Raw genomic sequence first — 14,002 nt, forward strand, 5'->3', positions numbered from 1 at the left:
ATTAAGAATGAATTACAAACCCGAGCTTCCTTGCTAACATGATTAACAGCTAAATACTATCATAGTGGAGGTGTAAAATTACTGCTAAAATAGCTCATATGAACCCTGATACTGGACTATGTATTTATCAAAACAAATGATCTGATATTACAAACTAATGATTGCTTTTTACAGTATTAACCCAGAGTGATGTAAGGCAGGGTGGTTAGTCAGCCATAACCTGCTGACAACTTGTATCTGGTAGCTTTTTCACATCCTGATCAATGTTGTTGTCAAGTGTGTCTCATATACACTATTATCTCAGTCACAGTACAGCATGCATGAATCACAGTAGATATACAGTAATGCAAAACAGCAGGCAGTCATGTATGTGTCGTCACTGTTTTGACTGAGGCTAGCTCATACATGGAATGCAAGAAAATGCTGCATGTGTGTGCAGATCCACACATGCACTGCTTAAACTTCCCTAGTTTAACAAATGGTGAGCAATAAACAGAAGTTTTCAACATTTTTAAAGATGCTTCTATCCCCCCGCTGTACCTCCTCCTTCTCGCTGAGACTTCAAGACAAACCGTTCTGCTGCTGACAAGGCCACTGATACTGTTTTGTCCCTCTCTGGACCCTGTAGACGAGCGCAACCACAGAGAAATAAATCAGAGGAATAAAATGCAAACGATATTGCTTACACTGAACAGCAACACCCAGGTGAGGATTATCTAATGCCAAATTTTCCAAACAATGAAAAAACCGTGCCCTTTTTCTCACCATGTCTAGAGTGTAGAGGTCAGCAAATGTCGCTCAGATCTGCTGCACAGCTTGAGGCTGGTCTGGGAAGAATCTGTCCAGGACTCCAGGTCTGGGGAGCACTTGCTGAACCTTCTTGGTACCAGCCAGGTGAGCGCTGATATCTGGACACTTCACAGCTCGAGAGCGCTCCATGAGGAGACGAGCATCCCAGCTCTGCAACTGAAAATAGACAATGAATTCTCTGCTTGTCTTTTTATCATTAGATGTATTTCTGTATTAAAAAATTCAGTTTATTGGGCCACTTTGTGCTAGAAGCATTTTTCCAGCATAAAATAGCCTCTATCATTTCACTAACTTTTGGAATCTTATTTCACTGCTGCTAATGACGTTTCACAAACTGTCACAGGTTTTTTAGCTTCGTTCGTATAAACTTTCTTGTGGTTGAGATTCCCAAGAAAACAGCCAGCACACTGAGCAGCAGAGGGTGACAACAGTTGGTTTATAATACGCTGAGATTTGACAGACAGAGACAGAAGAATGAAGGAGAACAACACAGAGTCACGCTATCAAGGAGAAGCTGGACGGTAGATTCAGCAGTTTGGCTTGAAACTTGCAAACTGTTTTAACTCGTTATGTCCGATTAAGTTTTCCTTCCAGGATGCTCGCCAGTTTTCTTTCACTTGTTTCCTGTTCCTGCCAGCCAGCGGCGTGTCCAGCAGGGTGGCCTGGGGGGGCACAGGCCACCCCCCCAACCAGACTGGCCACCCCAGGTGCCACCCCAAAGGCAAAACAATAAAATTCAATCAAATATCAAATGTCCGATTATGTTTTCACGGTGAAGCTCAGATATCCGAGTGTAAGTGAATGCAGCATCGGCTTCTGCGCTTTGTGCATCACGTTAGCAAAGGTAGGAGAGCCAAGCATGAAAGACGGCACCGCAGGAAACAATTTTTCGGTGAAAGAAAATGAGGCCAGAATAAATGTCCCGGTAAGTAATATTAAGTTTGTTGAGTTTAGTAAACTTCGGTGAAATTAGAATACCAAGGAAAAAATAACACTTGAAGAATTATTGCAGCCGTCGAATATTTCAGACAGTATGCTACTGAGGGGAGCTAACATAAGAGTTATGAGTTATAAGATATAATCCAAGTCGTAACATTGCTGTATGGAGCTGCAGATTTGGTTGCAGGTTAACATAGCTGGACTGGCCATCGGGCATACCGGGGATATGCCCGGTGACTTATTATTATTTTTTTTTTGTAACGGCATGAACAATGAGAGGTGGTGGATTGGCCAGATGCAGGTCGATGTGTAAAAATAACTCAGTTGTTTGGTGGTGGCTATGGCGGGGCTTCCACAGAGGCCAGCAGGTGGATGAGGGAAGGGGAGGCAGGTTTCATTCAAATGTTAGTCTTTTCAGTTGTTTCCCCACTTTTTTCAAAATCAAACACCAGTTTGTGAGAAGATTATCTTCTTTTTTTAACAGGCAGATAAAGTTTTACATTGGAATTGGCTGATTTGTCAATTATTTGTTACAAATGTTCATATTTTAATATTAAAAAATGTTTTTGCCCAAAACATATGTGCACTATATGTCAGTAAAAATACTATGCAAATATTGCTGTCCTTGAATGCTGAGTAAACACTGACAAAGCACTGATTGTATCTCTTGTACTTTATCAACGCAGTATCTAAAAACTTTGCACCGTAGTGGTTAAAATCTCATTCTAATATGAGTTAAAAGCACATTCAGTTATTAGGTTTACAGGGTTATTTAATTATGGTTAACGGTTGGTAGAATTTTTTTTAAACATTATCTGCCAATTACATCTGCCACCCTTCTCCAAATCTGTGCCCCTACCTGGCCCCCCCAACAAAAATTTTCTAGACACGCCACTGCTGCCAGCAGAATGCACACATAGCTGCAGTAACTACACACAATGTTGCAGAAAACATGGAGCAGCAACAAACATGTGTTGGTCTCTAATCACCCATTCAAACTGACACAGCGACAGGTCTGTGGTCACTTATATCAGCCAATCAGGGCTAGACTTGGTGTTGCTTAGCAGGGAAAGAAATAAACTCAATGATAATGACGCTCCAGTTTTTCATGAATACGAATCACTTTAAGCAAGTCTGCAGGTTTCATTTTAGTGTTTTTAACTAAACTCTTTGATGTAATCATTCTGAGTGCAAATCAAAAGTTGGACCTGTTCAGAAGTGTAGTTGTCGGGCATGTAACCGTTCCTGAAATACACCACAGTTTGCCATCCCTGAAGTGAAAGTGACACAAAAGACACAATCTATGTCGACACACAGCGACCTCCATCTCCTCTTCATCCAGTTTGGAGGCCTTCCTTGAAGTCTCTCGTGCTGCTGTCCACTGGGAATCCCCACATGTGCCTCTTCCCCGTGTCTACGACATGTAACAAATATAATAAAATAGCAAGAAATTATAAAGTAAATGACAAGATTTTCCATTTACTCTAATTTAACAGTAGTCATTTTGCAGAAGACAGTCGCTTGGTTACTATAGTAAAAACTATTATGTCAAATTAACCAAAATGAAAAACAAAATCACCTAAACTTGCATTTTTCACTGCCTTCTGTAAAGTGTCAACAAATGCAGACATTTTGCTGTCTTCAGCAACAAAAACGCCATCATTTTTCCTTCTATTAGTCCCACATGTGATCGTTGTAAACTTGGAGAAGGCTCTCTTACTCATTTATGTTGGACTCAATAAACATACTTAAAAACAAATAAACGCACCATCAGCCATCATGTTAAATTTGCATCTTCAAAAGTCAATGCAGCCAGACTCACACCTGATTATAAATGTTCAGGAGACACTGTTTCATGTTTAGTGTTAACTTAAATCACTCATCATTTACAGTATTACAGCGTTCGGGGTTATGGGTTAGCACTATCATGTTACCCGTAACTGTATTAACTATGGTAGTAACTTAACTAGCAGTGTTGGTCAAGTTACTTGAAAAAAGTAATCAGTAACTAATTACTGATTACTTCCCCCAAAAGGCAATCCCGTTACTTTACTGATTACTTATTTTCAAAAGTAATTAATTTCTTAGTTACTTTTTAAAACCATGATTTATGACCTGAATAGGTAATAAAGCAATAGATCTTTCAGCCCAATTCTACTTTTTCTGCATAATCCATCATAAAAAATGTAATCAAAGGAAAAAGTCTCTTTTTAAAACTTGTTTTATTAGTTTTAATCTTTTAACTTTATGCATTAAGCAAAAATTAAATTATATGCAACAATCTGACTAGAAGAAATTTGTGGAAGAATCCGCGAGTCTCTCTGTGAATTTCCAATCCCGTAGTAGCGTACTCGGTGCTTGCTCTGAAGTTAAGGGTTTTTTTCGCTGTAAAAAGAAGTTTCTAAAAGTTTTTGTCACCTTTTACGGAATCAAACTCAAAGTAAGCTCAGTACTTCCACGCTGTGCGATGTGTTCACTGCAAAAGATACACATGTGGTAAATGCAGACTACAGATACCATGGCAGTGCCAGGATTGTGAGTGATTGCTGAAAATGTTGAAATGTACTCACTCACTTTTTATTATTATTTGTAAATATGTGTACAAATGGTTGGTTTTTTGTACTGTTTTTATCAATAAATCTCAGCAACAAAGGACATACACCCATGTGTGTTGATTTCTCCCTAAGATGGCAAACTGAAACACTCCAAGTTGGTGACTTTTGGAGATTTATTTCCCTGGATGATTGAGAATGCATCAAGATGAAACACAAAAGGAAGTGCACAGCTTTTAGCAGCTCCCCCACGCCCTCAATCACACACCCCCACTCCCCTCCCTCCAGAATTCCCAGATAACGACCCAATTTACATATGAATGACTAGCCAATTTAGCTTCCACTTGGCTGAAGCTAAGGCCTAGCTAAAAGCCTACCAGCCATTTGGCTGCTCTCGGGTTTTATAGGTAGAACGGTAGAAGCCTGGGGGATGCTAGTGTTAAACGCTGCACGGTCATACTCTCTCTGCACTCCTCGATAGATTATCCATTGTTGATCTGCACACAGCTGTTATTGTCATGAGGCACTCTGGCAAAAAAATTATGGTTTTAGTAACGCAGTAACGCAGCGTGCTTACGGGAAAGTAACAGTAATCTAATTACCTTTTTTGCAATAGTAATCCCTTACATTACTCGTTACTTGAAAAAAGGAATCGGATTACAGTAACGCTTTACCCCGCATTACTGCCCATCTCTGGCTGTGAAACACTAATAAAAAATGATTAACTCAAGTTTTTGCTGCTAAAGTTGGTTCTATCAGCTGCTGAATCACAGGATGTACTTGGTTATAGTCATTTGTGCATTTTGGGTTGCTTTAAATAAATAATGATGTGTTGTAATCATCCAGATCTAGAACCTTAAACTGCTTTTTCACGTGTCTGTAAATGAGTTTCTTTCTTATCATTGTCCCGATTGGTGTGGGCTGACACTTGACACTCTGTGGCTTCTGATTTGTCTGTTGTCAAGGTCTCACCTCAGTGTGCTTCTTCACGTTTTGTCATGATTAAAGGATGAATGTGAACACAGCTTCAGTCACTGTGTTCACTTCCTGATATGTCAGAACTGTGCTCATGTCACTCACTTTTTTAACAACATGACACACTGCTGTAAACAGTGTGTCACGTTACTTGAAAAAAGTAATCGGATTACAGTAACGCGTGGGCAGTTAACATCTCTGTTAACTAGTCATGATTGAAGCCAATATTTCTGTCCTAACATGGTCTGAATATGTTTCACTACAAGCTAACATTTACAGCATGACTTTAAGCTAGCACCATAAAGATGGTAAAAGACACTGTAGTATGTAGAAATGCATGTGAAAAGTGTTATATTAGCAGTGGTTGTGCTACTCCACACAGCCACTTTAACATTACTGACACTGTATTTCTTACCTGTAAACAGTGGGTCGTGTGTGATAAAAGCTTGTGCAGAAAGTAGCAGGTGTAGACTGGCCCACAGCACTGTATGAAGTGATAAGATGTGAAAGGACATATATAGGGTACCTTAAAGGGCGCCTTAAAAGTGTTTCCCTGAGCTTTTACTTGTGGCTTGAAATGTAAATAAATGTGAATGAAAAAAAAAAGCTGGAAAAAGGAGGAGCCCGGAGCTTTGTCTTTCGCTCGGCCTACCCTGATGTAACAGACGAACCACGGCCAAGTTCGAGTCAGAGACTCGAACTTGGCCGTTAAACTCTGGGGTCTGAATGCTGGCCTGTTAACGCTGTGCACCACACAGCAGGCCAGTTGCCATTAGAAAAAAAAGCACATTTATCTTCTGTTGTTCAACAATTTTTTTTTTCGTTTTTTTTTAATCTGTTTAGCTTCTTGTGGAGTATTGTTCCACACAAATGACACATGGAAACCTAGCTATTTTTCTATTGGCTTTCACAAAATGGGACTGCCAATGTTGTAGGTGTTACTGCGCCAAAGTCTTCCTGCTAGCCGGAAACCTGCTGGCTGTGCCACTATGTTCTCACCACACTCTTCAGCATCAGCTTTGTTGCCTCTTTTCGGCACACCTACCTAGTCCCACTCATCCACTTTATCTGCTCATGGCAGATTTCCCCACACTGAGCACTCCTTGGATTAAGGTAAATTCAACCAGGTCATTATAAAAAAGACACACAGTTTATCATCTTATCCTTGTGCAACACCTAAAAGCACTCTGTTCATTTGTTTGCTAGATTAGCCGCTAGCATACACACACTGTGTTATGCTGGGCTTACACTGTACGATTTTTGGACCATTTTGAGCCGATTTTTGAGTCGTGCGACCGTTTTGGCGATCGCCCCGATTTTGGCCTTCATCGTGCGTCGTGTAGTATACGTGGGGTAACGAGACGCGATTAACACCTCACGACCAGCTCCCGATCATCAATCGCTTGGTCATGAGGATTTCAAACCTGTTTGAAATCCTCGCGACCGTCGTGAGGGTGTCACCGCAGTTTGTCACACTGCGCACGCGCAAACACAAATGTCAGTGAAAAAGACGGCGCAGCACGGCAGTGCAGCATGTGATCTGGACACAAGCGATGGAGGCACAACTTGTAGAACTTTGGAAAGCTCATCCGAACTTTTTCGATGTGGCCTCACAAAATTATCACGACCACAACAACCGTGAAAATAGTTGGATCTACACTGCTGCTCAATCACAGCTGTCTGATTAATGTTTTTCATTAGCAATTTAGCAAAGTTGATGGTGGTGGTGTGCGTGTCTGTGTGAGTGAAAGACAGAGAGGGAGAGCGAGCGACAGAATTTCTGTTATAACCTTAATTTTATGGACGCACAGTGTGAGCACTCAGGTCGCATCAGAGCATCGGGCCGTATAGTGTGAGACCTGCATCGTGACCTATGAACTTCTAACCCCTGCGAGTCAATCGTACAGTTTGAGCAGGAGCTGAATCGCGCGACTGAAAAAATCGCACAGTGTAAGCCCAGCAGCAATGTTTGTTCGCTCAGAGAAAGAAAAAAAGGCTGCAAAAGTTCAGGGAGGAATGGGAAAAGGGAAACCCCTGGCTGGGAAAATGCGCGATAACACCTTTAAAGCGCACTGCACTGTGTGTCGGCGCACTTTTTCCATAGGCATGCTTCTAGTGGTGGGCACATGAAGAACATGAGGGGCGTGAAAGCTCGGGGAACCCTTAACCAATTTTTTGTCCACCAGGCCACGGCAGAAGCAGATATGGTATGTAAACACTGGTTTGTATTTTTTAAACCCTCTGGTTAAGGTTAATATGGGCATGTACAGTGAATATCAGCGCTATGTGGCCAGAAGTGTGATAATATAATTTATTTTGTGTAATAAACAACTGCAAGGATAGATGATTACAACAAATTGATGACTAATACATAAAAGTAATACATAGATTAATAATGATGATGAGTTAAGATGCGTAATCATGGGAACAAGCGGGTTTACAAACAGGAGCAGCTGATTAGCATTAGAAAAGCTGAAATAATACCTCAACTGAAGCCAATTGTACTAAATGCACTATATGTGCACTGTTACAAGAATGTTTTTCGTTCTATTGTTTTCTATTAATTTATATAATTTTAAGTTAAGCAGGACAGAGTTCTTTTAAAGAAAGATTTACTTATATTCTCAAAAGTTAAGCAGGCTTCTGTTTAAGAAAGAGACCTGTTTTACTGTGTTAATGTTGTCATTTTGAGCTAAAAATAAATGGCTAAATGATCATTTGTTTCCCATATGGTCATATCACAAAGAATATGCATCTGCTTAAATCAAATTCAAGTCAAATGGTTAAAAAATAATTTCACACACACAAAAAAGTTCACCACACTGGGAAGGGTGAACTGGGTTGCCCGGCCCTGGCCACGAGGTGTCCCTTATTTATTTTTCAGGGAGCTGGCAACCCTACTCATGCGCGACGCGATCGCGAAAGCAGCAAACAATTAACACCATGCCGATGTTGTTCACGGGACAGCAAGAGTAAACGATCGGGAGACTCTTGTCGTCGTTATCGTTTCCCTCCTACGCTTTATTTCTCCGATTTCAGCGTTTTTGCTTCACAACTAAAGCGTGCAGTTTACTTTGTGCACTAACATGGACTCGAGTCAACCAGCGCCACCTCTGGCCAAGTGCCACAGCCTACAGCCAGATCAACCTGTGACACACATCTGCAGCACGTTTGAATTCGTTTCATGCACAACACATTTGTACCTTTCAATTGTGTCTGTTTGTGCGTCATGCAAATAAACCTTTGAAATGAATGAAATGATATCATGTATTTATTTTTGGCCTACATTTGTACAAAATTCATAATTATATACACAAAGTCATAGAAATCACCACTCCAATTGGTCATTGTTGTATTGTTTCTTTGTCTTAGTCTCTGTCTCAGCAGTTGTTTAACCTGTTTTATTCTGATAGTCCCTCATCTCACCTGCATTGTGTTCTGTTTTACTTCTGCTGTCTCATCAGTCAGATTCTGTTCAGATGTGTCGTCTCTGGCCTAGTCTCCTCCTTTGTGTTTCCCTCTGTCAGTCGGTTTCTGCCCAGTTCTGCCAGCACAATAAAAGCTGTGATTCTGACTTTAATCTGTTGAGTAGCGATGGACAAATAAAGCTCTCTGAAAGATCTGAAGCTTATATTAGAAAAAGGCTTTATTACCAGAAGCTTTTCAACACAGTCCTCTCTGGTGACATCTGGTGGTCAATAATATGAAGAACCTGAATCTACAACTTTAATAAACTGCTTCATTATGATTGCCCGGCCTACAGACCTCAGCTGACAGCTTCTGTTTAACATCATGTGACAGTTCAGTGTGATATCGCGCTAATATTGTGGTGCCTTGAACATGTATTTTTGGGGGGTGAAAAAAATATTGTTATTTAATAAATACACCTTCCTTGTTGGTGTGGTCTCACAATACATAAAAAATACATTATATATAATAATATATAGTACAATCTTATTATAGGCTGGGAGCAATGCTTCTGCTGTGAGGTTCCTTCATGTGGTTATGTACAGGTACGTTTATATATAATATATTATAACTTATGTGTGTTGTCTATTTCTTATTTATGTTTATGACCTGGGGGTAGATTTTTGTATGAACTGGGAAGTGAAAGTGAAAAAGTGGAAACTCTTTGCGTGATACGTGGCTTGGTTCGTGACACTAAAGATATAAAAAGATTCATGAAAATTTATGACAAGTGCAAAGTGCCTAAGTCATGTTCAGTCATTCATGAAAAATAAAAACTTAGCAACAACCATGGTCTCAGGTGCATAGTTTTTTATTTTTTCTATATTTTTTTTACTCAAACAGATTTTATGAATCTTTAATTTAAAAGTTCATTTTGAATGCATAAAAAAACACAACAGACCATGTCACTGCTTTCAGTAAAGAGCTGACGTTTCTTCTGGACTGTGGTTCCCAGAATAAACATGTCATTAATGAGTGTCGGGTTTTGGTCATTTTCAAAGACTAACACCTCACTTTGTCTTTAAGTTCTTGAATTCTTGAATTAGTAAGAAAAACAACAGTTTGACTGCTTGTATTTAAAGAAACAAATCTTGCTTTGTTTGGAAGATGGTTGTGAGCTCTCTACACTGCGATAAAAATAATGATTCTAATGTGAATGTGAAAATATTAAAATGTCAAAACAGGCTAATCTTCATCTACACTCAAAAGAAAATGAAACTGGGTGGTTGTTACGTTTACAAGAGTCTAACTTGCAGTTTAAACAAAATCATTTCATTTTCTATGGTGAACATAATCATGTAGGATCTGTATGAAATTCAACAACTTAATTTGTTCTTGTTGAGATGACATGTTACAATCTAGTAAGAGTGGTTAGTTGCCTGGACTCATGAAATTCACAAGAACACATGATATTTCAAACCGCAGTAAAATCACTGGAGTTACAAAAGGCAGACAACTATACACATACTATATGTATGCTTTCGCTAGTTGTTTTGGTTTAACCTGTCAAGTACAAAAACATAAAGAAAATTCTGCATCAAGCATTGAAATCATAGATTTCCTACTTTTGTTAAGTGTGGACCAACAGCTCAGTGGAGCAAGAACATCCTGGGCTCAAATCCACATTCCAGCTATTGGGTTCTGTCTGTGGTTTTCTCCCACCAGAACACCCATGTAGTTACTGGGGTTAGGTTAATTGATGATTCTAAATCAGAATCAGAATCAGAATACTTTATTGATCCCTGGGGGAAATTATTTTTTGTTACAGTGCTCCATTTTAAACCAACATTAAGACAAGACAGACAATACACTAACTAAGAATAGTACAATATATACATATATATACATACATACATACATAAGTCACACATAAATAAATAGCTGAAAAAGAAACATGTGTAGTTATAGCAGCAAACAGTGTGTTAAGTGGATGCGTTGTACAGGGAGATGGCCACAGGCAGGAAAGATTTCCTGTGTCGTTCAGTTACCCATAAGCGTGAAAGTGAGTACAAATGGTTGTTTGTCTGTGTTACACTACTTTGAAAATGATTTACCCAAACTAGGCAACAACACTCAGCAGCACTCCAATAAATCTGACATTTGACCTGCTGTTTGACTGGAAGCTACACCTCTGAAAGAGTTGGAATTACTGTCTGGAAATGTAATCCTTTATGGACAACATAAAAAATTATGATTAAACTTCACACAAGGTAATCAAATGGGATACTTTTAATTTTAGTGCCTGATTAGTTTTTCTTTGAACTGACTGTCAGATAGACATTAGACGAGTCCCCTTGTATCCAATGTAAATGTTTGGTCACAATGACTGCAGATATTCTGGAGATCACATGTATGAACTGCAGTTTTAAGTATATAAATCTCAACACTGTAGAGTGAGTTAATTCAAATCAGATTAAATTTGAACCACACAGAGTTTACTATCAATTTATTCCACTACTGTACTGAGGTAAAATGCCAAGGTACCTGTTTTGTCCTACTCTGCACTTGTTATCCACTGACAGTTGTAGTTACTGGTTACATAGAGATGGCACGATACCGCTTTTTTATGTCCGATACCGATACCGATATCATAAATTTGGATATCTGCCGATACCGATATGAATCCGATATAGTGTTTTTTTAATCAACGAAACTGTTTTTTTAAATATCTTGCTGCATTTTGTATAAGTTCATACTCTCAAGTTTAAAACAACAACTACACTAAAGTTATTCTGTCATACCTGTATGCAAAAAAAAAATTTCATAGTTCAGCAATACTGATCAATCTAATAAACTTAAACCTACACCATCCTCCCTATTCTGGTATTTTAAAGAGTACTTAGCGTAAATATTAAGCAACCTAACTAATAGGGTTCCAACTCCCAGCAACAACAAAAATAAATAAATAAAAAATAGGGAACCACCCCTCACGCTCCACCTCATGATGCTTAATCGACGTAATCAACCTTAATTTGATGCAGTGTGGAAAAAAAATGCACAGAAATCAATTATTTTTCAGAAAATATTAAATAGATTCAACATCTTTCTTCAACAAAATTGCAGACTGCACTGATGGTACCTTCCCAAAGGAAAAAGTACTATAGCTTACTAGGGTATATTAGACTTAATAGTCACTATATACAGTAATTGACTTCTATTCATTTTACATCAAATTAAAACTTTGGGTGTAAGATTTGGATAATTATTTATTAAAAGCCAGACATTTTAAATGAGAATAAGAAAGAAAAGTATGTCTTTGTGCCCCCTTTTCCCTGTTAATGCCCTATCGGCCCCCCTGGCTAAACTTTGCTAGATCCGCCCCTGCACAGTTATCAGCCATCAGCTACGTAGAAAAAGATCCTCGAGTAGAAAGTAATATTAAATACATTCTAACAACAGCTGATCAAGCTTAAACATGCTACTGTTGTTCAGCCACTGGTTTCCTCTTTCTGGTGCAAAGTGGGCCAAAAACAAACCAGAGAGACGGACTCGCGACAGAAAAGCCGATCAGCTGATCATTAAGCAGTTTCATGATTGAAGTAGCAGCAAGAAGAGGCAGTCGCTTGTTAAGCTTAACGCAGGAATGCTTTACAAACATTCAGAGATGGACTTACACACTTGCTTTACTTCTCTCGGGATAACTTTGTCGGATATGAAATGCCGGGTTGCTAGCGAAGCTCCAAATGCTATCCAGACCACCGACAGGTCCCGCATGCCACAGCCGCTCTATCACGTGATGCAAGTTTTGTGAGGTGCTTTCGTGAGATCGGATTACATTTTTTATTTTTCTCCAATATCCGATCCAGTAATTTAGGTCAGTATCGGACCGATACCGATACGTAATATCGGATCGGTCCATCTCTAATTATTACATTATTATATCTTCGTTTGGCTAAAAGTATCATGGCAGTTTGGTGTGAGTAGTGTTTTGGTGAGCTCCTGCAGAATTGGCTTTTTTTCTTTGACTCAATCCTAAGCTGTATCTAAGTCCTTTTAGAATAGTATATGTGGCAGAGGTGTGGTCTCGGGTCTGCTGCAGAGGAGGGGTGACGCGGTGAGCTCATAGGGCAGGCGTGGTGGGAACAGGTGTGCCTGGGCAGGTTGATTGACGATGAGTCTGTGTTTTCTGTTCCTGTGACGGCTGGGCAGAAGTGAGGTGGCAATGAACAAGGAGTGTCTGCGTCCTGAGCTGAATGGCTAACAAAACCGCAGTTTGTGTTGCCATAAATAAAAGGGCTGCTGCCCAGACATAATGCCATCTTGTGCGTATGTGTGTTCCGAGGTCCTGTGTCACAGTATACTTTTTGGTTTCAGTCACTAAAATGCCATCAACGCTGACTAAAGGAGCAAACTCAATCTTGCCTGAGTCGGGAACTGCGGCCCAGGCCGCCACTAATAGCGATGTTGGCGCTCTCAAAGTAGAGCTGCTTTCGGCTCTCTGCAGGGATATGAGGGAGTTTAAGGAAGTTTCAGTGGATTAACGTGAACAATATGATCATCTCTGTTTTCCCTGATTATGGTGCCAGCATGTGCAGCCTTCGCGGACTGCTGCCGCCAGCTCTGAGGAATCAAAGGGGATGGTTCCGCCTGCTCCACCAAGCCCAGCTGTTATAGATATGGCAGACACCAGGGGCGGATCTAGAGAAATATTCTTAGGGTGGCATGAGGGTGGAAAAGAAATCAAATGGGTTGGCAAAATCAAAGCCTTTTTTTTCAAACACATATGCAGGTGGTTACATATGGTTATAATGATTAAAATGCAGTAAGTATACGTGTTTTTCATATAAATATAGTCTATAACTTAATTATTGTCTGTAGCCCACATAATTGAACACTTTAGTTACATAAAACATGTGAGTTTTGATGTTATGTACTGTATAGCCTGTATAATAAATAAATATGTAGCCCAATAAGTATAAAATCCAGAAACATGGGGCGGTTCATTTACAAACACAAGTCTAACTTACGTTTCACACTGTTTTCTGTTAGAAAACAATCACATTGTTACATGCTTAAATTACACAAAATGTCAGAAATCTGCACTGTCATGAACAAAAATGTAAACCTAATTTTTCATGGTTTGTTGGATTAACCCACTGAGGTCTGAAATACAACCGGCCATTTTTGACTTTTTGAGTTTACGTTTGCATTTCACCCTCAAATTGTTTCATTTTATTTTTTCCGCCTTGCCTTGTTTGGTATTATTCTTTTCATCTCAACTGAATTTAGTTGTTTTTTACTGACATACTGCATTAGTA

This window comes from Astatotilapia calliptera, chromosome 7, assembly GCF_964374335.1.
Source record: "Astatotilapia calliptera chromosome 7, fAstCal68.1, whole genome shotgun sequence".
NCBI classification, from domain to species: Eukaryota; Metazoa; Chordata; class Actinopteri; order Cichliformes; family Cichlidae; genus Astatotilapia; species Astatotilapia calliptera.